General features: G+C 42.5%; 1 protein-coding gene across 3 annotated transcripts in view; it reads left to right on the forward strand.

Annotated features, from left to right (window-relative positions):
- The first annotated feature begins 14,260 nt into the window (after window positions 1–14,260).
- Window positions 14,261–27,259, forward strand: part of P2RY14 (purinergic receptor P2Y14) — a 230,232-nt gene continuing 217,233 nt past the window's right edge. For 2 of the 3 annotated variants that reach the window (XM_085634892.1, XM_085634893.1), the window contains exon 1: window positions 14,280–14,451. The gene's annotated coding sequence lies outside the window, so the exon portion shown is untranslated. Of the gene's footprint in view, window positions 14,452–27,259 lie in introns of all 3 variants that reach the window. The other variant, XM_085634890.1, reaches the window with a different exon arrangement.

Raw genomic sequence — 27,259 nt, forward strand, 5'->3', positions numbered from 1 at the left:
TGAATTTAGCTGTGAGCCCAATCAGCTATCGTATCCTCAATGAGTCATGGGAGGCTCATTTTTCACAAATCTACCCACCCATGTCGGCTGATACTGAGTCCTCTCTGGTCATCAACAAGTGCTCAGTTACTTAGGCAACTTTGAGGGAAGTAGAGGATGCTATTAGCCAGAATATCTGTGGTAAAGCCCCCAGTCCGGAGTACCTATTGATTGTATAAAGTGCAATCCGGTATTCTGGGCACCTCTTATTACAAATGTTTATAGCAATATTTTTATCTCCTCACTACCAGACTCCTGGAAGGCTTACATCATTGTGCCCATCTTTAAGTCGGGAGATCACTCCCATCCGGTGTGTTACAGGCACATTTCCTTAAGAGACACACCTGTTAAAATTCTAGGGAGGGTGCTGTACAGCAGGATCACAGAGTGGTTATAGGATACACCTATTTTGTTCCCCTGCCAGTATGGGTTTGGAAATCAGGTGGGGACTGTTGATCAATGTCTTAATTTGTCTTTGATTATTGGAAAATATACAGTTGCTAAACATCCTCCTATATACGTGGAATTCATGGACCTGACCTCAGCGTTTGACTGCGTCAATCGCTCTAAACTGTGGGAAAACCTTTTCTCTTAAGGGATGGATGAAACACTGGTGCACTAGTTGGGATATTTGCACAGAGGTATGAAGGCCAGGGTTTGAATTAGTGCAGATGGAAAGGTTTTCAATGATATGAGAGTTTTGTGGGGATGAGACAAGGGTGTGCTTTGACCCCTCTTTTATTCATATTATATATTAAAAAGCTTTACCCTTTTTTAGTCACTGCTACTCCAGATGTACCCAGAATCAAAGGGCTATCGCTCCCCTCTCTGCTTTATGCCGATAATGCCATATTGATGACATGAATCCCAAAAGCCCTGCATCTGCTGGTGTATGCCTTTGTGGATTTTGTGGGTACCCTGGATCTACAAACTGATTTTGCAAAATACTATATCATGGCATATGGTCTGAAGAGTAGGCAGTTAGCAACCCTTTCTGTAGGTACTAACAGTCTAATATGCACCAGCACTTTTTCTTATTTGGGGGTAACCTCTGCTGCTTCTGGATTCTGGACAACTCACATCTCCCAGAGTAGGTCTAAGCTGTCTATGGCAGCTGGGTCTTTATGTAATTTACCCCAGCCTCCAGGAGGGGGCGATCTTAGCCCCTTCCTGCATATCTATAAACCTCAATGCATTCCTGTTGCGACATATTGAGCTGGGATCTGGGGTGCTTCCAATACGATTCTATTCAGATCGAAGAAAACAGGGTTTGTAGGAAGGTGCTTTTAGTTACTATATCATCTTCTTATGTGATCTGCAATGAAGAACTGGGCTTACCATATAGAAAATAGATAGGGCTCCTAGATGGTTTTGTACCGCCTGTACGTGTGTGGCTAGGAGGTATGAGGAAGCATTACTTGCCACCGCAGAGATAGCTCCCAGGTAAGAACCTGTAGAAAGCAGTACAGAAAAGCCCTGGCCAGGCGAAAGGAGGCATTGAAGGAGGACGCCTGGAGTATGCTCATGGAAGCCAGTACAATTAAGAGTACTACCAAAGGCTGGAACCTTGTCAATAGTCCTTTCCTGGCAGTGGACACAGCTAATGTCCTTGATGCCCATATCACAGGTTAGCCACTTTGAGAAAGTGTTTGGGGGTCTTCCAGCCGAGTGCACATCTTGTGGACCGGGAGCAGATAAATCAGCCCTGACAGTTTCAGAGAGAGAAGTTAGGTTGGTATAGTCAGGCTGGCAAGTAACAAGGCTCCTGGACCAGATGGAATCCCTCCCGACCTTTATATCTCCAACCTGGAGTTGTGGACCATGGTGCTTACCTCTGTTATCAATGCGGCTGCTAGGTCTGGTCCCCCGGCCTCATCGGCCATTTCCCCCATTGCCCCAGTTTTTAAAAAAAAGGGAACAGAGATAGCACACGCTGCTATAGACCAATTTCCCTGTTGGACTCTGTGGTCAAAGTGGTTGGACGGATTTTATTAGATAGGCTATCCAATTGGGCCCTTTAGAACAATAACCTGTCAGAAGTCCAATATGGCCTCCGCCCCGGTCGCTCAAGGATAGGCCAGTGTCTGAATTTATTCATGATCTTGAATATGTATACAGTTGCCCGCCCTGGTACCATCTACCTGGCCTTTATGGACCTTTCCTCCGCTTTTGAGCGTGTGAACAGATGTAAGCTGTGGCAGACCTTGCTATCCTTGGGGGTGGACAGGGACGTAGTCTTCATTTTACAATATCTCCATCAAGAGAGGGATCCGCCAGGGTTGTATTTTGGCCCCTTTCTTATTTAATGTATATACAAATGACTTAGAGAAGGTGCTTTTGGAGACCAAGGTGGATTAACCCCAGGTGGGACGGCGTGCCTTTCCGGTCCTACTATACACAGACAACGTTGTCTTGAAGGCCAGGACTGAGCGGGGCTGCGAACACTGCAAATTCTGTTGTACAATTTATGGGAGACCAGGACCTGTTGGTCACCAACTCAAAGTCCTATGTCATGCAAGTAGGTGCCTGCTCTACAGACCTTACATATTCAAGGTAGGGTCTACCCCGGTCCCAAGGACAAGTGTTTTCTCATACCTGGGGAGAGAAAACCAAAATAAAGTGGGGGCCCCTAAATATTCACAAGAAAAATTACATTACCAGGGAGATTGCAGCTATTTTTAACTTTGCCTCCAGATTGGGAAAAAGACCTGTGGAGTGCATATTACAGCTTTATAGGGCCAAGTGCATCGCAAAAGTGCTGTATAGCAGTGAAATCCGGGGTTACACTATCCCTGATGGTCTCCAAATTGCTGAAAACAACTTCTTGAGATGGATTTTATCTGTTCCCCAGGGTACCCCACTTTTACCGTTCATGAGGAGCTTAGTATGCCCTATATCACTGACCTGATAGCCTACTGCCGGTTGTCATTATGGCTAAATACCTGGGTGGGCAAGGGGACATCATTAAACAAAATGATTTTAAGTGACTGTATGACTCTCGAATATAGCTCCCAGGTTCTGTGGCTCAAATATATCAAGGAGAGCCTTATGAGTATGGGGAGAGGAGATCTTTTGACTAACCCCGAACTGACTAACAAGAAGGACTTGATTAACATTAAGGTGGCTTTTTTTAAACAACAGTCAATTGACAGGGAAGACAATGAGCTACTGAAGCTAAGTGTATGTTGTTTCATAATGTTATGAATGACACATACGGTGACCCATCCCTATTAGGGTTTGTAAATTCTCATGACCGATTCTTACTGACCAGGTTTTGGTTTGACGTCTTCTACATCCTTCTCGCCCATCCAAGGGGGAAGTGCAAGGGCCAGAGTCTATTGCCATGTGGTTGCGACGGAAAATCCTCACAGGACATGCTTCATTTTTTGATGCTCTGTAGTTTTTATGACTTACCTAGAAAGACATTTTAGTCCCGATCTTGAAAAAGGTTCATTTTAGTGTGCCCCGCTTTTAGCATTTTACAAATGCTCACAGATAGCACTGTTTATTATGTGCTTAGTTTTTATTTTTAATGTTCTGTCAGGCTTGGATCTAGTTGTGACTAATTACTTTGTTTCTCACATATTACTCATGGCACTATGCACTTTGTAATGTTTCGGTCACTTTTCTGCCTATCAAATGTTTTATCAGATAAGATTAACTGTCTTCAATCAGAGCAATCCTTTTTTACCTGGTATTGTCTGTGGGATTTTGGTGTCACTTGTACTTTGTTTTTAACATCCAGCCTAAGTCCTTATCTTTTATGGCATGGTATTGTGGGGAATGTTTAAGTACTTGTAATGTGTGCTTTTATGGTTTTATCACATTATTTTGATGACGATGGTGTCTATGTTCATTGTATAAATCCAAATAAGTATCTTAAAGCTGTTGGTCGGTAAAGGTTCTTATTGTACAACTATTAAGGTGGTATTGCAGAGCGCCCTACGTTCATGGTGGGGAGAAGTGTGCGCATTATGACAGTGCAAGGGGATGATATATACGCCCTCTTCTGTCATGGGGGCCTCAACCTGTATTCTCATTGAGCCCATGTCATGATTAAAGGGCTTATATGTACGTGAATGGAAGGAGCCCTGTTACCAGAAAGGACCATATTTGTTAGAGGGAGTGGTGGTGTTACCACATACTGGATCGCTACAGTGCTGAGGTATGTTTTTTTCTCCTTTATATAGACATTAAAAGAGGATCTTCCTAGTCGAGAGGAAGCTCTCTAATGGTGGCCTAGTTTGTTCCACAGGATCTCATCATTTAGCCCTACCACATTTGTGGATTGGTGGAATATCCAAATGCTGTTCTTTCTTGAAGATTCTCGCTTAATCTCGCTTTATCCACTGATTGTCAGCCTCCAGGATGGTCCATCTGAGATAATCCAGATTGTGGTGCTTTTCTACAAAATGAGAGCTCATTTTTGTAGAGTCTCTTTTGCAGCGAATGTTACTGTTCAGTGAGTCATATCTTTACCGGTCCAGTAGTTATGCCAATATATCAACATTGTCATGGTCAAGGGATCAAGTAAATGCATTTTTTTTATTGCAGTTGGTATGGGTTTTCTGAGTCCAAGTATAGGTGTTGTCAAGATTTGTTTCTTTAGAGGGTTCCTTCAAGTGGTACACACTGCAAAGGCTACATGGAAAATGACCAGAAACCGGTGGTAGGTTCCTGTTTACGTTTTTCATGTGATCTTGTATGCACCAGCATGTAGCAAAGATTGCTGGTGCATTTAAATGCAAAACGTGGTGTGGTAATTTCCAAGGATCTAGAGTGAAGAATACGCCAATGATTAAGTATTATTTTCTTGATATGATTAGAATTTGGTGTAAACGTGGTGACGCATGTGATAGCATCCTCCTCCTGGTTGGTCTTAGGTTCCAACAGGGCTTCTCTGTGGTTGTTTTTTGCCCTCTTCCAGACCCTCTTTATCACCAGAGGAAGGTAATTGCATACTTCGAGGTTCTCGCTCAATGATGTAGCTTCTAGGAATTGCATACCCCTGTGATCATGATTAGCTAATCGGAGCATTTATGCTGGACCTTTATGCGCTCTGAGTCCCTCCCTCTTGATATATATTTAAAATCATTTGCAAGCCATAAACTCCCCCTTTTATTACACATAAGCCACCCCTAAAGTAGGCCATAGAAAGCCCGTAGGGCAGGGTGCTGTGTAAATAAAACGTAGAACCTGCATTTTTAAGCTTTGCATGTCTTGGGTGTGAAAACCCCCCAAATTCATTTTTCACTACTTTGAAGCCTACTCCTCTCATAGGTTAACATTGGGAATTCCATAATACATTTTTAAGCTGTAATTCCTGATTAAAAAGGAGTAACTTTGTCATGTTTTATATCTTTGGAATGGTAATGACAAATCCGCTTTACTGGTAAAGCTAAAGTTGACATTACTATTTTAGAAATGCCCCTTTTTGAAAGTGGACATTTCTCTGCTCTTACAGCTCTGTGTGCCTTTAGCCTGTCTACAATACACATCTGGTGTGGTTGACAGCTACACTTTGTGCATTACCTCTAGACAGCTACAAACACAGGAAGGTTAGATGTCGGAATGCTCATCTGCATTCTGATGTCTCTTCCCGGGCAAAAAGATAGGGAGGGGTGCCACTTACACCTGAGTGATGAATATCCCCTACATATAGTCTGGAGCTAAGGCTGGAAAGAAAGGGTTTCTTCACACCCAGCATCAAATGCACTACTGGGTATAAGTACTAGGGGGCACATGCATCAAGCATTTTTGCGAGCGCAAACGGTGCGATTCGCCAAAAATCGTCCGTTTGCGCCCGCAAAAAGGGCATTTGCGATGCATGAAGGGTCAAGGCACTCGCAATTTGAGAATTCGCAATTAATTGCGAGTTCTCAAATTGCGATTGCATTTAAGGAATCGCAAATTGAGATTCCTTAAATGCAATGCATTAAAGTAAAATAATTAGCGATTTCGTTGATAGGGGGCGCAAATTACCATGAAGTTGAACTTCATGGTAATTTGCAAAAACGTTGAAAAATGCACGAAAGTGCATTTTTCAAAGTAGTAGGTTACACACACACATGTCCTTTGGACATGTGTGTGCGCAACATTTGTACACAGATCGATTTCAGGGGTGCAACAGGGTGTCGTTTTGACACCCTTGCACCCTTGAAATTGCATTCTCAATTTGCGATTCCCTAATTGAGAATCACAAATTGAGAATGTCCTCCCATTCATTTCTACGGGCCTCTAGGCCCATAGGAATGAATGGGGAGGTATTCCTTAATTGCGACTCGCAATTTGCGACTCGCAATTAAGAAATATTTAGAAATCGCTATTTTGTAAGCGATTTCTACATGCATAGGCTTTTGCGATTCCTTATTAGCGAAGCCTTAATTTTCGCTAATAAGGAATCGCAAATGGCATTTTTGATGCATGTGCTAGTAGGTCTCTGACCTCATCAAATTAGACACTTCTGGACCTACAACTGGACCTCGTTCGAAGAACTGCTGCTGTATCAAGTACTGAGACTCTGCTGGACTGCTGACCTGGAAGGCTTGCTTTTCTGCTGTGCTGCCCTGCTGTGCTCAGACCCTGCTCAGGAAAGCTGGACCCTGGCTTGCAACCAAAGAGTTTTCCAAGGCTTGTTGGCTTGCCTCCTGTTGCTTGAGGCTCAGGGCTATCGGAGTCCGTACACCTGCTCCTGTGCCTGGTTCACGGAAGGTGGAACCAGATAGTTACACCAGAGAAATTGACGCATCTCCAGCCTTCAAATAGCAGAACCGGCGCATCAACCCTGTTGCAGGAGTAAAATAGGCGCATTGCACTCGGAACTGCTGTATTGCATCCAGAATGTCCGCTTCAGAACCAACCCATTGCAGCCATTCCGTGAAGATTGACACATCGCCTCTCCAGCATGGATTAACCCAGCACAATGCCTTCTTAACTGTCGCACTTGGAACCAGCGCTTCGCTCAATCGACCCAATGCATCACCGCCACTGTGTGAAGAAAACCGATGCATCAGCTCGACTGCAGGCTGGAAATTGCTGCATTGCTCGTCGGCAACCCGCATCTCGCTGTTGCAACCCGGGATCAAGGTACTATAGTAACCAGGCCTGCGTGTCTCTTGTCCCTGGCCAGCAGTCCCTCGCGGTCTGCTTGAACTGTTGACTTTGTCCCTGTTCAGCGCAACCAGAAAACCCCTCATTGGCACTTATTGCTTTTAAGTGCTAGAACTCTTTTTCATCTTTAAAAATTCATATATTGACTTCAGCTCATTAAATATTTGTTATTTTGTTTTTGGTTTATTTTTAAATTATTGTCCTATTTTTCTAAACCAGTGTGGAGTCTTTTTGTAGTGTTTTGATTGTGTTACTTTGTGTGCATGTGTGTGTATGTGTGTATGTGTGGTGCACAAATACTTTGCACATTGCCTCTTTAGATGAGCCTGACTGCTCTGTGCCAAGCTATCACAGGGTGAGCACAGGTTATCTTTTAGTGTGTATCTGACTTACTCTGACTAGAATGGTGGTCCCTATTTGCACAGGGTGCATACCTCTGCCAACTATAGACTCTGTTTCTAACATTTATTTATTAAAGTGGATTCTATTTTTCTAATCTGGCGTGGGATTCTTCTTCTGTTGTCTTTTCATGTCATTACTGTTTTCAGTAGTGTACAAATATTTTACACATTGCCTTTAAGTTAAGCCTGACTGCCCTGTGCCAAGTTACCAGAGGGTTGAGCATAGGTTAATGTATGGTTTGCTTGTGACTTCACCCTGACAAATATTGTGGTTGTTGCTAGAGTAGGGTTTCACATCGCTCAACCTTATTTCTTGGCCCCCACACTCTGGAAGATATCTTGCAAAGTGTGTGGGTCTTTTTACTGTTTTTTTCCTGTCCTTTTCCACCAGGTTTTCCCTGGTGGCGATGGACAGGAAACAAAAGACATTACACCATCCAGTTTAAATAGGACGAGCAGTGTAATATCCTCCCTCCAATGGTCCAACTCTACCAGGCAATCAGATGATATGTACACTGAGCCAATGCCAGCTCTGTTGGCGGAATACTTAAGGTCTGCCCATCTCTAAATAGGAGGGCTTACCAAGGGTTTGGCTCGTAGGGTACTCCATCACATTTGTGAATGAGTACCCTGTCTGCCAAACTGTAAAAAGGGGCCTTAGATCTTTTCCTCTATTAATCTGCTGCGGGAATTTTACTGACCACAGGCTATGTATGCTGGCCTTCTCTATAGAGTCAATAGGCTCTACCATAAGTGACAGAGCTTTACAAAACTCATTTAAACAAGTATACAAGGACACAATAAAAATGCAAAATGTGCATTATTCCATCTTCTCCATTTTGGCATTGGCCACTAGGAAGCAGCAATTTGATATACATGCTCTTTAACTGCACATTTCTTACACAGAGTTGAGAGGATACATAATCTAATAGCACTGATACTTAGCTAACTTCATATCAGAACACCAGTCTCACATGGAGGATGTAAAATATGAATTACCAATATATTTAATGCCATGTATTAATTCTGGACCACTGAGTGAATCTCATGTGACCTACATGGTGCCTACACTAACTGCTGGCTGAGTGATTTGTTAGCTCCTATTCAACTCCATTGTTAACTTGTCCATTTTTTGCTCAAATAGCCCTGTCACAACTATTAACCTGAAACTCAACATTTTAATGTACTCTTGCCTGAAAAACATATTTGAAGATTGATTTTGATTATTTATTATTATTTATATTAAACAATACAGAGAATATTGTGCCTTTGCAACTAAATCAAATCAATGTAGTGTTTACCTGTTCTGTGCTATAGACCAATCCCTCAACATATGCAATTCTAATCAGATCAATGAGAAACACTCACCTGGGATGGCTACCCTAAATCTGCAGGTGAATAGGACAACTACACCCCATTATGGTGAAATTATAAAGTGCTAGGATTCCTTTAAAGTGGACTGGGCTGGACTGGAGGGCAGTGCTGTATTAGGTAGGAAGAGAGAGCAACTTACCTCTAGGTTTCGCCTATAACACAGTGGACTTTGCGTGCAGCAGACTCTGGAGATTTTATTTACACAAGGCACTCTGAGTCCAGGCTTCAAGGACAATGTAGCCTTTGTATGACATTATGCCTATTTTTCAGGATTAAGCCCTCATACTTTCTTTCTCTGGAAATCCCGGGGACCCAGTAGCATTCATCCAAGAAGGGCAAAATATAGTCGAACAGCCGGATTACTGGTCATCACCATCATCTTTGTCATTCTGTTGAGTGTTAAGTTCCAGAAAGGCTTCTAAATCTTAGCATAGAAATATTCACTAGGCCAAATTGCTACATATGAGCTGAATACAAATACTTGTTGGTTGCTTCTTATTTGGGGGCATATTATCAAGCCAGGCGATAAAATTATCACCGCTTTAGCGGTAGAAAACTGCCGCTAAAATGGCGATAATGGGCTTGATAATATGCTCTATGGAATTCCAATTGAAGCCCATGTTAAATGTGAAGGACGTCTAACATGGGCTTCAATTGGAATTCCATAGAGCATATTATCAAGCGGTTTTCTGCCGCTAAAGCGGCGATAATTTTATCGCCTGGCTTGATAATATGCCCCTTGGTTCCTTAGTCTCACTAAGAGGTTTACAAGCAGCACAAATTGGCCCTAGTAGGGACCAGACATTCCCCATGGAGGCTGAAGTACATGGAGGCTGCTTGTGCAGCATAAATCCAATGTGATGGTTTAACACTTCTGTTCATATCATCACTAGGCCTGGGCAATATTTTTTTACACCAGAGTAGTTAGCATGATTTTGGTAATTTTGGGTAACAAAATTTACGTGAAATTACTAATATTAGACCATTATGCAACATCCGGTAATTTAAGGGAGAGTTGTGAATACGAAATGTACTATTCTGGTGATTTTTTAATGCGAGCAGCATATCAGGTGAAGTTTTTACCAGCGCAGACGTTCCACTAATTTTTGAGCGTGAAACTACACATCTGAACGCGAATGGCAGTGTTTTAAATGCGAACAGCAGGTCCTTTAACATGGGGTCAACAAACAATTCAGGTAGATGTTTTCCCCAAGCTAACCATTCAGGTACTTTTGAATGCAAAACTACAAATCCAAACATGAACAAACGTATTTTCAGCACAAGCAACAGAAATCAACTCAAAAGTACATTTTCAAGTTCAATTTTGATCCGATCGGAACGTTTGGATAATTGTTTAAGTGTGAGATATATTTTGCTTTATTACACATAATTTTGCAGAATTCTATGAACATTTTGCATAATTACATGATACATGGAGTACATCGAGCCCTAGTCATCTCCATTGCAAAGCTGCATTACGCGTGCTCACTTAGGGCCTCATGTAGGTAGCATACCAGTTACCACTTCTTAAATACCGAACGTTACCGAATCGGTATTTAATAAGTGGTAACTCGTATGTAGGTAATGAGTCGGTAATTTTTACCGATTCGTTACAATTCGGTAATTACCGAATCGGTATTTACCGATTCGGTAATGAGGCATACCTTCCCATTGATGGGAAGGTATGCCTCATTACCGAATCGGTAAATACCGATTCGGTAATGGGGGGAACACTTGCAAGGGTGGCAGGGTGTCACATTGACACCCTGTTGCACCCCTGATTCGGCCATGTGTGCACATGTGGCACACATACATGCCCTAAGGGCATGTATGTCTGCCACATTGCACACTTCTAAGCGCTATCACATGCGTTTACACAACCATACATTATTTACCACCAACTATTAGTTGGTGGTAAATACCGACTCAAAACATCACCCACACACTCCCCCTACATCTCATTTTTGTATTCGGAATTTACCGAATCGGTAAAATTACCGATTCGGTAATTTTACCGATTCGGTAAATTACCGAATACAAAAATGATCCCCCTACATACCAAAAGCCAAAATACCGGTCGGTAACGGTATAATTACCGAAAATCGGCCATTACCGACCGGTATTTGGCGACCTACATGAGGCCCTTAGTCCATAGACACAGAGCAGCTACAAGTGGACAGAACAATAAAGAAATGTTCCCTTAGGCAATAAAATTGCCTGCCTTCTTTCAGTCACACCCACATGCATACACTACAGCAAAACGTTTTGCATAGGAACACTGTGAAATGAACACATGAATATTACAAAACATATATTATGTGTTTATTAAAAAACCATTTGTTCAGTTAAGTTATACAAATCACATTCATCAGGGAAAAAACCCAACATCAACATAAGTCACATCAAACAGGCAAAGATCCACCAAAAATGGTTACTGAACAATCATGAATCTATTTTTCCTATAAAATCTTTCAGTGCTGGTGAACTATGTAATTTATTTTTTGCTGACGTGTTTCGGGCGAAAGGGTGTTATTTAATCCACCTTCTTCAAGACTTTCATACATATATTCTTTCCATGCATTTTGAATCGTAAAATGTATGAGTAAAAAACAAGCAATGTATTTCCTCTCCATCAAATCCTGAGGAAGAAAATTCTCAGCCCTCTTAATCGTCAGTGTGTAAAGTGCTCCCCTCGTTGTACTCACTTTGACCAATTAAATGTGCCACACAGGAAATTTTAACCTTCTAATTTTTTCATTCATTTGACCAATTTTTGACTTAGTATTCTCCTGAAACGTCATTGAGTGGGATTTTACAGTCTTCCACTGGATTTTACTGAGAGGCAATATATTGAATGATTTTTATTGTTAAATTTTATGACTCAAAAATCCTCAGAAAAATATTTGTCTGAAAATATTTGTTATTCTTAAAATAACCAATAATCTAAAAACAAAAAAAATATTCAAGTATTGTATAATGTCCGTAGTTCGTACATTAACGAGTGTGGGTGTTTCTGTTCAGGTGCTGGAAAGTGAACCTCTGAGAAAATGTTGGCCTATACCGGCTGTGTACATGGCCAGAGATATATCTTTCTTCGCTGTAGAAAACAAAGGCACAGATTTGCTAAAAATCAAGCTGTATTGTGCAACGTGAAAATGCACAGTGCTGCAGGTGTACAAACAGTAAAGGCTTGTGCAGCACAGTATTTACTAAAAGCTAAGGGGGCAGATTTATGTTCCCTGGCGCATCCTTGCAAATCAGCATGGATGCGCCAGGGAAGATGCGTCACGCAAGTTTGCCCTTGCGCCACCGCAGATGCGCCGCATTTACAATGCGGTGCATCGTGGCGCAAGGACAAGCAGATACGTGACGCATCTGCCGGCGTAAGGTTGGCGCAGGGCTGAAGTTGCAAGCGCGACGCAACTCCAGCACTGTTCCAACCTACCCTATCCCTAACATGGTGCGTCAAGCCTTACGCCTGCTTCAAGCAGGCGCAGGGTTTTGACGCATCAGCTTTGGGAAAGTGACTCAGTGAAATCTTATAGATTTCACTGAGTCACTTTTCAGGGGCGTTCCTGCGACGGAACGCCCCCCCTGTGTAGAAACGCCCACATGAAAACTGACGCAGGTTTCATGTGGCGCAGGGCTTTACACCGTGACGCATCTCCATAGATGCGTCAAGATGTAAATGGGGCGCAACATGGCGCAGGGTTTACGCCGCCGCTGCGTCACAAAAGTGACGCAACGGCGGCGTAAAAGGGGCGCAAGTCCCTCATAAATCTGCCCCTAAGTGCTGAAGATGTCATCTTCCAAGCTTGCAAAAACTGCCATCATGTAGGGCAGTAAAGTGTCTTCCAGATGAGCCAATGGTAACTTGCACGAGAATTACACTTGATTTGCACCCTCTAGTATAAATTTCTAAGCTTAGTCATGCATGCAATATGTAATTTTGCATAATGTACACTTGCTACACGTGTACATGTTATGCAATGTTCAGCCTGCCCATTGTTTGTGGCAGTTAGGCCAGTTCACACCACTTTAGTTGATCCTGCTTTGCATGGAATCCTGGTGCTATTTACATTGTTCATGTCAGTTTAGGCCCACTTTGCTTCGATTATCACTGGCTGCGCTCACGTGATCTGTCGGCGCACAAGTCCCTTTTTCACACAGATGTTGGTTGATGCTGCTGTTTGTGTTGCCCTGGGTTGTAAAGGTCAAGGGTTGGACTGGGAGAAAATAAAGACCCGGGCAACAAAATAAACGTGGCCCCCTAAGTAAACCAGATAGGTAAAAAAGTGGCCCTTATTTGCAAATAATACCGAATTTTACTGTGTAAAGACACCCTGCATGTTTTTTTTGCAAGGTATCGGAGACTGCTGCAGGCACAGCCGATACAAGTAATACCGGTGTGGCAGGGGCAGGGCAGTGAAGGGGAAAGTCGACAGACGACGGTATAGGTAAAATTAAATACAAAAATTAATACAACCTCGCTTAGGCAATGCGTCGAGCGAAAGGTAAGTGGTCTTATTAATTTTTTTATTTAATTGTACCTATCCTGTCTTCTATCGACTCCCCCCACCGATCTTACCTGTGCCAGCCTTGCCTGAAATCAACAGAAAACCTGGCCCACCAGACCATAAAACAACACAACTGCTAAAAAAAAAAAAAAAACATGCCCACACACTGATCTGTCAGACCAACTCCTCGGGCACTGCCAGATTGATGTGTAGTCTAGTCCGATCGTGCGAAAGCCCACATTTTAGTACATGACCACCTAATTTAAAGTTCCATATGATGAAGTCTCATGAACAGCATTTTCGTTCACCACTGCCAATAACATTTGCTTTGTAATAGAAATAATATTTCCAAAATGTTGGGGACTTAGCCCTATTTTGGCTTTCTATTCAGTTTAATTAATTCGGTGGTTTGCAGAAATTCTTCACTTCCAAATTCATTTCTTTTGCTTTTCGAAAGACTAATGTGTTTATAAGTGTATCCTGTTAATTTTTTAGATGTTAAATTATTCTAGTTAATTTGAAGAAAAAAAGATTAATTTTGCAGCTCTTCCTTTCTGCCTTAGCTATTCTCTAGTTGAACTTTCTGCATCCTTCTCTGCTCACCCAAAAACTGAAAGCAGAAGCTATGCGAACCAAAGCCAAGAACAGATTCCCGTGACAAGATGATAAACTTACATTGTAATCCGAGTAAAGAGGTCAGTTACAGACATGGGAAACAAAGTCTAAAGTCCCCTGCTTCTTGGATTGCCAAGTTTAGAGTTGTTTATTTCTGAGCGTGGGCCAGTCTGTATATCAACAGAACTCTGCACATCTGCAGTCCCTGACATTCGCACAGAGCTGGTTGGACTGAAGGCAGCGTGCTGAAAATGTTGTCCTTTTAAAGATCAGTGTGAGGCAGGAGCTCATAAGTACAGCTCCAGCTGAGGGATTGGTCTTCAGTGTGGCTGGCAGCTGTTCAGGATGTTTGCACTGTGGTGAATGGGCATCAGATGGCTGGCTCACATTAAATGGTAAGTGTAAGTCGCAATGTTATTTACTCTTTTTTGGGGGAATGTTTTACATAGTGTGAACTAGACCCGAAGGTATCAGAGTGCTTTACATGAGCATCAGTTGCGTTACAGACAGACACATTCATTTTTTTGTTAGGCACAGGGAGATTTACTGATTTGCCCAGAATCACAGGATGTTGAGCGTCCCTGCCGAGACTCGAAACCGATGACCCAGCTCTGAGGTCCACTCCTCTAGAAGTTAGACCACATCCTCTCCCCTAAAAGTTATCAAGTATGAATATAAGAAATCGTAGAAACTCTAATAAGCTTTCATGCTTAAATTATTTGCTCAGTCCTGAACTGATATTTGTTGGCAGTGATAGAAGTATGCTGATCATTGACTAGAGTAATACTCATCTAAGTGTAAGTGACAATCGCTGATAAGAAGGAGTATGCCTTTGTGAAAACTCGCTTCAATATTTCCATGTACTATATATACTATGAGGATAGTTCAGCAAATTTGAGCAAATTGTATGTCATTTGTTAAGTAACATTGATAGTCAGTAAGACAGGTTGGTGGATCATGCATCTTTGCACACACGAGAAGCTGATTCACAAATGAGTACTTTCAATTTTTAAATAAATTTACTACTTTTGGCTTTTTACAAAATCCGAGTGTAAGCCATCTTTTCTGGTAAATATGCACTCAGAGGACCTGAGTCACAAAGGGAAACTCGCACTTTTGTGAACATTTACTATTTTTTTGGTATTCACAAACTACCAGTTTAATTTTACTAGTAGTAATTTCTCTGGTAGCAGTTTTATAACTGTGGAGAACCCTCACATACAAAGATAGGCCTGTCCTATTTTTTTATGAGTGGAGTTCTCCGCCCAGGATGCTGAGTCACCGCATCATAAAATGACTATTGGTAATTTTAAACAAGTTGTTTGACTAAAGTAGCCAAAAAGTAGTAAACTTGCACAAAAAGTGTATATTGCTCAAAAGTGTAAGTTACCTTTGCGAATCAGGTCCAAGTGTGCGCAACCTGCGATCACAAGTTTGTATCTTTGTAGCTCTGCTCAGCTGTTCAGGCTTCCAAATTCGATAAAATGAGTGCTATTCACTTGGGTGATAATTAACACCAGGCGCCAGCATTTAGAAAAAAAATCGACTTGCAAAGTGAGCTAAGTGGATGTTTAATAAATGTGTAGATCTTATGGTGGAACATCATTTTATATTAAAATGAATAGCACAAACTCATCAGTAAAGGGTTGACACCATAACATTGTATATTCCTAGTCATCAGTGCAGTTTAACAGTGTGTACTATAAACTACCATTTAAAAATTGGGCAATTTAGCAGCCATAAGGTTTTCTGCATAGTTATGGATTTGCCTAAGGTGCCACATAATCCACCAAATGCTGCATAAACTGCATATTTAAAAAAAAAAAAAATGTTTTTAACTCAGAACAATAAAATGTTTCTAAAGAAACAGTGGCACGTCTGACTGCTCAGTGAAGTCCCTTCACAAAGGTTGACTGGTCACCTTTACATCGCTTATTGCTATATTTGTGTGAGCGCTTCGACACCTCGTCAGGGGTAGTAAGCGCTATACAAATGCAATTACAATACAATACAATAAAATGGTACTAATGAGGTGAAAGCTATGCCGAGACAGTATTAACAAGTGCATAAAATGATAAAATGACAAAATAATTGTTTAAAAAAATGTGTTGCATTACTCCACATAATTTGCCTTTTCTTGCTGCATAATCTGGTCAACCCTTGCATCATAATTTGGTCCTCCCCTGTCGCATAATTCCAGAGGCCCTGCAAGAAAGTTTCATATTGGTGTGCAGTTAGTCAGGGGGTTAAGATCTCACACTTCTTCATGGATGGAATGTAAGAGTTCCCAGTATTTTAAGACTGAATCTCCATTTCCTGTGCTTTCCTTAGCCTTAAAGTCAACATTGGCAGGGTCTGAAAATGTCCAGAAGTGCATTAAACATTATCGCAGCACCTTATTAGGTATGGAATCTTTCTTGGATGTTGTACCCTCCATAACATGCTATTCACAACTATTCATGAAAAGCAAAAATTGCTATGTTGTCTCCTTTTTTAATCCAAATAACAAACTCACATGTCCACTGCTCAAATTAATTTCATATTTCCCTATACTAATTCACTACTAATCCTTTTTGGGTTCCATATTAGAGTGCTTCTTGACAAAAAGTGCTTTAATGCCTGGTCTGGGGTAGTAAGAGCTATATGAATGCAAATACAATTACAATTTTTACATGTGCACCAAAAGCTGGTGCTGCGCAGAACTGGCTTATTTCACAGACCAGCAACTTCGCAGCAGTTGTTCTGTGGTCAAAGTCTGGCAGAATTTGTTTTTGGTAGAGATTGCAAAATAGTCATCAGTTATCCACACACTTTCTTTGTTTTCAAGTTATTGCATAAAGTTTTTATGAATTTAATAGTGATAAACTTGCCTCCAAGTGTATGTTTTTCGGTATTAAGGGCAGATTTACCACTTACTCATGCAGCACAGTGCACCAGTCGCAAATGCTCTGCTACGTGCCAGCGCTGAAATCAGCTGCTGTGCACCACGGAGACACCTTTGGGCCATAGTACAAGGGTGTGTCTGTGAGTCTAGCATAGGTTTTGTACTGGAAGGGTACCCTCCCAGTACAAAATACTGTGAATAGACTGACTTTAACCCTTTTCCATCTTTGTATGTTTGCTGTACAGTGCAGCACACGTACAAAGTCGGAAAAGGAAGGAGAAATGAACTCATTTCTCCTTAGTTGTGCCTACTTCAAAAGTGCACAGTTTTCTTCTGATGCTGATCCCTGTCTACTTTATTTAGTAAATGTGATTTAGCATCAGAAACCTTGGCTGGTTGCATGGGAATGCCCAGGCTCCACCCACTGTACGCCCCTTGCCGCTAAGTAATGTAAAGCAGCGGTATGCGCTGCTTTGCATTACTTCCACGTTATTTCCAGCACTAAACAAGTTTAGCGCTGGTAAGTAAATTGGAAAAAAAGTTTTTGCGCCAATTTACGCCACTGCTGTGACTCAAATGTGGTGTAAAGTCTTAGTAATCCTCCCCCCTAAATTCGGCAAAAAGTTTACACTTCAGCTAGAATGAAGGAAATGTTAAAATGCAACCATTTAATTAACTGCAAATGGAGGCGCTTGGACGTTGGCTAAAAGGCAAGTTCTACAGTGCTTAGTATCTAAACATATAGTTGTGTGACAGATATCAATATTACTGTGTGCAAGTAATATCACTCATCGTTGTATAAGCCACTGGAGTGTGTTTATCTCGCTGTAAAGTTCTGTGAAAAATCCTCCAGAAGAAATGCTACCTCTAGGTTCGTTGGTTTGCAGTAAGGATTCTTGGGATTTACACTTGTACCTTACAGGCGTGAGGATTAGCGCATAATCATTGTTGTGCCAGTGTGAAAATATACTAATCAAGGTAATGCTACTTCATGCTGGACAACTTGCTTTTAAAAAAGAAAAAAATCTCTTTTAAATGCATTTGATACATTAATTTACTTATTTATCTTATACCTGAACAGTGTTTAACTATTTCAAATATCTTAGTCGTAATTATACATCTATTATATAAATCAGTTTCACCCTTATAGTACATACAGGTTCTCTCTTGCCAAACTTTAAATTCACACAGTACAAAGAACACCCTTCGTCTATGCTCCAAGACGATTGAATGAACTTCACCCAAAACTTCCCTCTTCCATAAAGCAATTCAATCTCAGGTCTCACCTCTGTTAGTTCTACCTGCCACCCATGAAGTGATTCACATTACCTCCTTTCTATAGCTCCCTCCTTCATAATTTAACAAGCTCTCTCCATGGTTTGTAATCACCAGGTCAGGTCCACGCTATCTACATGCCTCTAATAAAATGCTAAATAAATAATTGGAGATATGGTTTCCTCAAATAATCTTTTTTCCTGCTCCTGATGCTATTGTTGTTCTCCATTCTTGAATTTGTCCCTCCCCTGAAGCAGCAGGTGTCAGGATGCTTCACGGTTGGCTGAGTACCTCTTTCAACTGCTGACATCAGGGAATTATTTTTGTTTGCCACTTGAACTTAAGCACTCAAGGGAAGTTCATGTTCCGCTCCTCTCTCTCTCACTCTCTCTCTCTCTCTCTCTCTCTCTCTCTCTCTCTCTCGCTCGCTCTCTGTCTCTCTCTCTTTCTCTTTCTCTCTCTCTCTCTCTCTCTCTTTCTCTCTCTCTCTATCTCTTGAGGTTCTTCTCTTTCCCTGAAATGTCTCTCTCTTCCTCACCTCCATAATTACATTCAGTTCTCCCAGCCTCTACTGCCTCCTTATTGTTCTCTCCCTCTTCTTGTGCTACCGACACCAAGCATGCCTTAATCTATTGGTCCCTCTTGGACCTGGCCCTTTTTGCAGGGTCATCCCAGAACTTTTTGCCTTCCTTCTGTATTTGTATTGACCTGTTGTTGGTGGTTTTAGGACTCTGTGTACTTTATCACTGCCGGTCAGTACTAAAGTGCACGTGCTCTCTATGGTAAACTTGGTAAGATTGGTCTACACCTGTTTGGCACATTTAATTTACCTATTAGACCCTTGTAAAGTGGTATCTCATATATCCAGGACTAGTAAAATGAACGCTAGTGGTAGGCTTGCAGCACTGCTTGCGCCACCCACCAAAGTAGCCTTTCAAACCTGTCTCAGGCCTCTGCCACTGCAGGGCCTGTGCGGGCAGTTTACTAATGCTGTACCGTGGCACATAAAGTGGTTGCCACGTCTGTGACTCCCCTTTCACTACATATCAATCACCTCTAAGGTAAGCCCTAGCTAGCCCTATGGGCAGGGTGTGGTGTAGGTAAAAGGTGGACATGTGCCTTAACTGTGTGGCATGTCCTGGTAGTGACAAACAGCCTATTTGGTTTCTCACTGCTGTGAGGCTGCCCTCTCATAGGAATGCATTAGGGATTCCCCTATATGTGCTTCAGTGATAATTTATGACATGACAGGGGTTGTGTGATCAAGTTTGGTATGTTTGGAATAGTGGTGATAAATGATGCGCACTGATGTTTGCGGATTTATTATCACTATTTTAGAAAAGCCACTATTAGAAGTAGGCATTTCTGTGTACAATGTGTCTGTGTGCCTGTCTGTTGTGTATTGACTGTCTGGCCTTGGAAGTGACAGGGCCTGGGGAGGTGCAGTGGCTCTAGAGAGTCTGGATGAGTCAGCACTAGGCTGAATAGGCTGCATTTGGAGTGGTGGGAGGAGTAGCACCTGCACCTGAATAGGGCTGTGCCTGCCTTCCACAATGATGGCTCTGCCCCCCACAGGTGTGTCTAGGGCCAGGGCTTACACTAACAATGGAGCTGGTTGTATACTTGAAAAGGTATTTTTAAGTACCCCCCAGAACTGGTTTGGACTAGGCTCAGAGCCCTGTGCCAGGGGGGAAGAACATAGACTTTTTGTATTATAAGTACTGAGGCTGTGACCCCATGTCTGTTGAACGTACTGAACTTCTGGAACTTGGGAGAGCACACTGTGTGGACTGCAGCCTGCCAGGAGGAATCACCATGAGACCCAGCTGCTGCCTGAGGGGAGTTGGAGGGGCTGGCCTCTGCTGGGAGACCCTGTGTGCTGGCCTGCCTGTGCCCAGCTCTGCCCTTGTGGATCTCTAGGAAAGAGCACTGCTTGCTCCCTGGTTGTGCCTGGAAGGAGGAGACAGGTTTAGTGCTTCATTTTCTCCTCCTTATCCTGTAGCCCTGGGCTTGCTGTGCTCAGGATTCCTGTGTCCTGTATGATTGGGCCCTGGTGGTGGCTCGTAGATCAGTGCAGTGTGTGGAGCACTTCTGCTGCACTGCGCCCTTCCATGCTGTGTCTGCCCACCAGGAGGGTATGTGGGCACCTTTGATTTCATTAACCGGAGCTTGAGAAGGGGGCTCCTGCTTTAAACCCGGCAAGAGCAGCTGTGCCGAGAACCGGAAGTTAGGCAAAGAAAGCCTGACTGTGGACGGAGCGCCCTGGGAAGGAGGAAGCTGACAGGCGCTTAACAGGAGGGAGCAGTGTCTCCCGGCCCCCGAGACAGCGAGGAGGGCCCCGTGTGTTTTCCTGATTGGTTAGCCCAGGAGAGTGGGGACGTTCCTCTGTGTCTGCCAGGCCTGGCAAGGCCCAACCAACGTCCTCCCGTGGCATGCCTGTCATTCTGCTGCACCAAGGTGAGGCCGCCTACGGACACATTCACTACAGCCGTCGCAGGGCCTAGGAGGGCTCCGGATGGGCTGCCACACCTGCAGTTGGGCCCGTGTCTGTGGGCCGAGGTCCCGTTGTGGACCTACCAGGGGCCATTATTAGTCTTTCATTTTGCACTCTGTGCAGCCAGGAGGTGCCGGGTTTCCACCCCATCACGTTTCGGGAGGGCTGGCCCAGAGTCTGCGGCACTCCCGGTTGCATTTACGGGCTAGTTGGAAGCCTTGTGTTGGTGGAGGGGTGGTCAAAGGGATCCCCACCACCCCTAAGGGGGGAGTACCTGCGCAGCTAGGAGGATTCTTGGTACTTTGGGAAACTACAGGATTGTGGCATCCATTTGCCCTTACACATTGCAGATCAAGCTCCGTGAACCTGCCAATGCCTAAGGGTTCTCTGATGTTTGATAACAGCTGCTACAATTGTATTTACTGCTTTGCCCTACCCAGGATGTTCTAACCATTGCCTATGGGTAAAGGGGCTGATATGATTTGTGGCACATTGTGGTTTATATGTATACTATGACCAGTGTTTACTGTGGTGCACTTTGGAAGACGTTTATGCCTAATTTGGTGTGTTCGGCACAACCTTACCAGTAGTTACTGGTTGTCTTCACTAGCAGTGAGTTGTGATGTTATGACTGTGGCCCAAATGGCCTAATGATTTATGCAAATACCTGTAAATACATGACAAGTGCCTGGAGGCACAGTGTATATATGTGATATGTTATAATGTGTTTTATGGATAATACAAAGGCTATTTTTTTATAACCTTGTGTGGAGTTTCTTTTGTGGTGTGCTTAAGGTGTCGCTGCTGAGTGAGTGTGTTACGCAATCGCTTTACACATTGCCTCTGGGATAAGCCTGACTGCTATGCCAAGCTACCAAGGGGGTGAGCAGGAGTTATCTTCAGTGTGTAACTCCCTTACCCTGACTAGAGTGGTGGTTTCTGCCTGGCTTAGGCGCATGCCCCAGCCAACCAGAAATCCCATTTCTAACAGTCTCTCTCTCCCAGCCCATGAAACTCTTCCCCATGCCCTGGGTCTACTGCCCTCAGCCCAATGGCATTGGCTTTACAAGCAACTATAGAACTGTGCTTGCTTTCTAGGAATGTTTTTGTCTTTACTTACAAGATGGCCATCACATTTCTGCTAGATGAATTGTGGTGAACACAACAAGATGATGGACGGATGAAACTTTTTAACCACTCACCCCCAGTCAAGAGTTCTGGGTTTAATCCATCCTTCTTTTGTTCACTATGCCACCACAGTTTGGACCCAGTCATATGCAAATCAGTCTTGACCCTGCTCCTCTAGGGAACAGTCCAGCCCAAACTGCCAGACCAGGTCCTCCCTGAACCATAAACAAGCATCCTGCGACCGGTTTCTGGGTATCACCCCTCATCAGCCAGGCTAGATTGAAACCAGTGGCACAGCGAGCGAGGGACCGATGTCTGGGTATACCCTTGGACACTTAGAGAAGATGAATTGTGGTGGTCAACGTGAGAGGATACAAAATTACATTCTACAATTCCGAAATGTTTTTTTCTATTCTTCAAATATGTCAGCCATGTTTTCTCCACACAGAAACTAGCAGCCACCTTGGAAGTGTAGAGTACCACAGTACAATGGGCACCTTCCACTATCGACTTTGGTTGCCTATGTACTGCTGTGGGAAAGCTAATGCTGGCAACCAACAAGCAGTGGCAAAATAAGACTGATAGGCTTTGCTAATGCTTGGAATCAGCTGACATGGATAAATGTGTAAACAGTAATCCTGAAGCATCAACATAATTTATTTTAAAATTGGGCTGTGCAATTCTCTCTGTTAGAGTCATTTGAGGAGGGTTTGATGGTTCACAGTGCTAAAAAGCATTCACAAGTCCACTTTGAATGGCAGGATTCACTGAGTAAGTATCCATTAAGAATATGCCCCAGTTATTGCCTCCCAATGAGAGGTAATGAACAGGGATTCGATTATTTTCACAATCTGATCTCAAATTGGGTGTTCTAGATCACTGGTTCTTAACCTGTGTTCCAGAGACCCCTAGGGTCTGTGACACCCACAGAGGGGGGTCCACGACTGCTTGGAAAATTAAATATTATTAACAGGTTAATAAAGTGTATATAAATAAAGAATCAAAATTAAGATTGAAAACTTTAAAAGGTTCTGTAGATGTGAAGCAAATGGAAGCTAAAAAATTGAGTTGGTATCCTCAGATTGATTTATGGGAGCATTGCAAGTGCATCAAACAGAATATAGAATGGGCAATGGGTGGCCTAAACTGGGCTTAGGAAAGCTTCAACTTTCCCATTAAAATGTAAATTTGGTTTTACATTTAATTGCAAATGAAATAAAATATTTCATCATGTGTGCATTTGTTTAATGAATGCTTGTTTCTGTAACTTTGTGTATTGTTTTGCAATTCAAATCATTGAAATTCCTTAGGCCGGTGTCCAAGGCTTCCATTAATGATTCAGTGAGGGTCCATAGAAGTCAAAAGGTTAAGAACCACTGCTCTAGATATTTCTAAAACAGCAGGGGATTGGCAACTGGCAGTTCCGAATTACCAAATAACCAAAGTAGGCACCAGCCTACGGGCCCCACTCCTTTTCGGGAACCTGTGACAACGGATCAAAATACAACTTCAAGTACATAAACCAGAGGCATCTATTCACATAATAGTTTGTCTATTAAAAGCTCATGTTCTGGCAGCTGTCAGTTTGAAAAAAAATTCTGATGCATTGGGTATTAGGAGATAATTTGTGAGGGGGGCCTTGAAATTTCAACTGCCTAGGGGCCTCCACAGGGTTTAATCCGGCACTAGCAACTGGACCTAACAGTTCAACATATATGTTTCTATTAGATTTTTGCCAATATGATCTAATCCCATTTTAAACAATCCCACTCGAATCTTCAGAGCCCAATACAATGGAATTTCAGACAGAGGATTTCCCAAAATCTATGGCACTTCCTGCCCTAAGATACTGATAAGTGAAATTAGATAGGGGGAAAAGTGGGCTGACACTGCAGGTGCAGTCAAATGATGAGCATGCTTTAGAAAAGGAATACTGAGCTTCTGCCTCAAGATCAGCCCCCTAAGGTCAGACATGAGCTGTTAATAGTCATAGACAGACTTAAAGGAGATATTGTTCTCTGGTGAACAAGCAGTGCAACACTATCACCAAAAGGTGGCTCTTTTCTCTGATTGGCACCTGTAACCTTTTTTCTAAGGGCCTGATTCACAAAGATAACCTACACTTTTGAGTAATTTGCCCTTTTGGGGAAATGTATTACTTTTTGATTATTCATAAAATCTGAGAATAAATTTACTCCAAAAGTGTAACTCACATGTATCCACCGAATTGAAGGGCCTAGCGACTATGCACTTTTGAGTAATATACAGTTTTGAGTAAGTCTACTGCTTGTCGGCAATTCACAAAATAAGAGAGTAAATTTGCTCCAAAAGTGTAATTTACACTCATAATGTGTTAATAGCCAAAAAAGTAGTAAAGTTACTCAAAAGTGTAAATTACTTTAAAGTGTATAGCCCTCAGGCTCTTCAATTTAATGGAGATGTATATTTCACTTTTGGAGTGAATTTGCACAAGTATTTTGGGAATCGGCAAAAAGTAGTAAACTTACTCATAAGTAAAAATTACCCAAAATTCTAAGGGGCTGATTATAAGTTTGGCGGTCTGTGGGCCACCATGGTAGCGGTGGCGGTACTGCATGTGCAACTCAAAATACGTCGGACGGTCGCCCGCCGGCACAGCAGTGTCTCAGCGGTGGTGCAGTCGGCTCTGTGCCAGTCAAACCGGCAAACGCGTAATCAGCCCCTTAGTTACCTTTGGAAATTAGACCCGGAACCCTTATGTTATTATTAGGCGGAGTCACATTTACAGAAGAGTTTGGAAGTGTCGGACCGGCCCGCACGATCAAAAACGCTTAGAGGTCTGCTGGACTGTAAAAACTTGCATATACCTATGAGTGTTTCGAACTGGTTACACAATCCTACATTGTACAACTTCAATAAGTCCTTTGACATTTTGTAAAGCACAACACAAATAATTAAATAGAATAGATGGAGAAACACATGCACTATTGATGCCAGTCACCTACATGCCACACAAACTATATTTCTCTCTCAGATACTTGGGGACATGATAAGGAGAGCACGGGGCACAGCAGCAATTACACCAAGTAGACCAATAGATATTTAGGAACTCATGACTGTGTAAATTATGTGGCCCTAATAAGTTACTATGAATCACTGTTCTCAAATTAGATCTGACTAAATTATGAATTGACAATAGGGACAATTATGGCCTGACATCTGGGCCAGTTATTTGATAGCCTACAAATAGACCACTGGGTTGATTATTAGATAACATTGCGGCCATGTATTAGCATACCTGGAGGTCAGCTGTTGGACAACATCTGGGTCACATCTCTGGGGAACAGTTCCATGTAATATCAGGAAACTATATTTTGAAAGGTGTGCTGGGTATGTGCTAAATGTATATGTCATTGTGATGTTGTTCTAAGGAGAACATATGCTGTGGTGCTAGGAAATAGGTGTATGCACAGGACACCTATAGAGATGTACCAGTGTGGATGAAGGTGTGTATTTTCTATGTGTGACACTCCGTGTTCACTAAAAAGGTTTGTGTGAGCTGATAAGAAAGAACGCTTTGTAGCTTTAAGATCTGCTCTCTTGAACTAAAAACGTGTAATATTTAATTATCTAATCTGGTTTTAAATCACAAGTATAGCTGTATCAATGTTGTTAATATCTAAACAAGGCTTGTCCAAAACACAAGTCGGAAACTTGACACAACTCTCAATTCTATTGAACGATAACATGCACATGTTGTAGATTAGTAGATGGTCCTATGGACAACATATATCCATCAGAAATTGTACAATTTCTATGCAGATAACTGTTTTTGATGAGTACCATATGTTAAACAAGAAAGTGGACAAACATTCTCTGTCAGGAAATGTCTTCAGTCTTGGAAACCGGACAAATCTTTCCCACGGATGTGCAGCCGTATATGAGCTGTACATCAATTGAAAGTGACCAATGACGGCCATGTTTATGCTGCGAGGTCGAGTGAACGATGTACAGAGAGTGAGATTGTGCATGTGGGCAATGCACTACTTCTAGAATATGTCCATGCAGGACTAACATATGTGGGAGCGTTGACTACATTAAGCAAAAAAAAAGACAATTTATGCAGCGTTGTGCTAAATGTTCTGTTAAGTATTATTTTACTATTTGGTCATTACAACCCACATTAAACCGGTCAGGGGAAAACTTTCATCTCACTGGCACCACTTTAAACATTCAAGATGCAACAATCAGCAAGTGCTGCTCGGCCCCACATGCAGCAATTTGTTGAATATTTTGTGATCCTTTGAGCTAGAAGCAGGGCTGGCTTTAGCGCTGGTGGCGCCCTGTGCGACAGTGTCTGTTGGCGCCCCCCCCATGACCACCTCTCCACGGATTCCCTCAGTAGCACCCTCTAACAGTGCCTCTCAAGTCTCCATAAACAGTCTCTCGGGTTCATTTAGGGGCATATCAACAACAACCGGCGATAATTACCGCAAAGCGCACTTAGCGCTTGGATAATTATCGCCGCCTAGCGTGAATTTTTATCGCTGAGATAGCGTGCTATTAGCAACGCTTATCTCAATAGCGATAAAAATCTACACGCTAACAGGCTAACGTGAGATTATCGCTGGAAACCCAGCGATAATCACACGTTACCATGTTGATAGGGACAGGCAAACTTAGCCATGATATCCTCCTTCCATAGGATATCATGGCTAAGTCTGAAAATTAGCAGACGTAAAAAAGCAGCGTTAACCGCGGTTAGCGCTGCTTTTTTTGTCTCTAACAGGGTTAGCGACATTCTTGATAATAGGAGAAATGTCGCTTAGCGACATTTCTCCTATTATTTTACTAAGGAACGCCCCCTTTGCATCTCATTAGAGATGCAAGGGGAAGCATAGAGTAAAAGGGTGCTAACATGCAAATTTGCGTGTTAGCACCCTGTTGTTGATAGGGCGCTAGTTTTATCTCTGCTTTTTTGGCTTTTAAAGCCAAAAAAGCAGAGATAAAGCCCTTGTTGATATGCCCTTTAGTTTTATAGCACCGCTCATACCAGTGTAAGGTGTCAGAGCGCTTTACATCACACACATTGCACAGGGACAATACATCATGTGTGTGTAAATCAGTGTATAGGAAATGTTACATCAGACAGGACTACAAGGTGTATTGTAGGAGTGACATGTCATCGATACTGGTAGGCAATATAGTTTGAGTCCTTAGTCTGGAAAAGCACATTCAGAACTTAAAAAGTAACACCATTGTTAGAGGTAGAGAATTGTTTTCTACCCAAATGAACCCTTTTCACAAGATTAGGATGATGAAAGACTGGGAAAAAAAACCAGGGGGCATATTTACAAGGGCCATATCTCTGCTTTTTTGTCTTTTAAAGCCAAAAAAGCGGAGATATAAATATCGCCCTATTTACAAGAGGGTGATAATATGC

The sequence above is a fragment of the Triturus cristatus genome, chromosome 11, assembly GCF_964204655.1.
Source record: "Triturus cristatus chromosome 11, aTriCri1.1, whole genome shotgun sequence".
NCBI lineage: Eukaryota > Metazoa > Chordata > Amphibia > Caudata > Salamandridae > Triturus > Triturus cristatus.